Below are 1,577 nucleotides of genomic sequence, written 5' to 3' on the forward strand. Positions count from 1 at the left end.
TGGCGTATTTTCAGACAACAAGTCAGCAAAGCTACTGGGACAAATTTGAGTACAACACCATCAAGGGTAGGATGGCCCTATGCCTAGACAGACATTTTGCAGTATGCACTCAAATTTTTAGCATTGCTTTTGATTAAATTTCTTGTCTGACTTTGTTGATGCCTGTCAATCAAATTAAGTATGTCTAACATCATAGTGAAGATAAAAAACAAAATTCATCTCAAAAGCTGAATGATTCTCCTTTAACCGTATCACAGGGCTGAAAACAGTGTTTTCTGCTCTCAAGACGGACTCTGGACAAGCTCAATAATTCTTAACATTATCATAAAATTACCATTGATATCTCCATGAACTCAAATAGTCAGATGGCCTCAGGAAACCTGTGTGCAGTAACAAAGATTATTTATTTTTGGTAGCTTGTAGAAAATTAAGATGTGAAGATACAGAGACAGTAAAACAAACACATGCAAACATGAACATGTAATAGTTTTCTTTTTTGTAGATTAAAAACATTCCATCATTTTCATGGAATAAAGCTCATTTAAGCATAGTTCCTGTTTTTCTTAAAGATTGAAGTCATTAAAAAATGACTAGTTTCTGACATAAAAAGGGTTTTCACCAAGCAGTGATAGAATAATCAAGGGAGGAAGAAGAAGAAATGGCTCTCCCTTTACCAGGACTGAAGTGTGAAGACTTTATAGGAGAACATTTATGACAATACATTCCATTATTTCAGCAGATGAGTCTTTTCTGGGCTGAAATAGTGCAGGCCCAACTCCTGCCTTATCAAAAATGAGAGAAAGAATAGAAGGAGGAACAGAAAAATCTCTGTAATTCAACTACACTGGCCTAATTAAATATTGTGTGGTTTAATTAGTAAAGTTATCACTGAAGCCAAATCCATCCTCACAAATTTTCCACCTCAGGCTTTGTGCATGGTGACAGTGATGGGAGGGTGCAGAGGGAGAGGAGAGAGGAGGCCCAGGGTTAAAGAGCTGGTCATCCATTGCACAGATGTAATTGCCAGAATAGTTACTTTCATTAAGGGGAATTGAAAATATAAGGCATTCGGAGGACAGATTCAAGACTCAAGAATCTTTGTCATTATGCATAGCACAATGAAATTTTTTCCGGCAGCTCTTGGCTTAAAAGACACATTATTTACATAACGCAAAAATGGTGCAAGTCAATATAAAATATGAACAAATAACAATAAGAATGTATATGTTAGAAACGCTCTGGTAGGGAGGTGAGCGAGTAAAAAATGACGGACCCAGGTAGCTGACTTCGGTGCAAGAAGTGCTCTATTTATTTACAGTGAAAATATGTGTACAACCAGGTGAAGGAATATGGAGCAGAACCGGGTGTCGAGCGGCAGTCCTGGAAAACATACAGTCAGTGATGGGTTGATAAGGAGGAGGCCGGGCTGCGGACGCTAGGATTCACTCCTGGACTGGTCGTGGAGGTTGGTTGCTGAGGGGACAAAGTCAGAGTAACAGTTAATGGAAGACTGTGCATCGACCTGCGTGGTGGAGTGATGTGGAGTAGTGGAGGTCCGTGGTCCGAAGGAGCGATAG

Source organism: Monopterus albus, unplaced genomic scaffold (genome assembly GCF_001952655.1).
Source record: "Monopterus albus unplaced genomic scaffold, M_albus_1.0 scaffold264.1, whole genome shotgun sequence".
Taxonomy (NCBI): domain Eukaryota; kingdom Metazoa; phylum Chordata; class Actinopteri; order Synbranchiformes; family Synbranchidae; genus Monopterus; species Monopterus albus.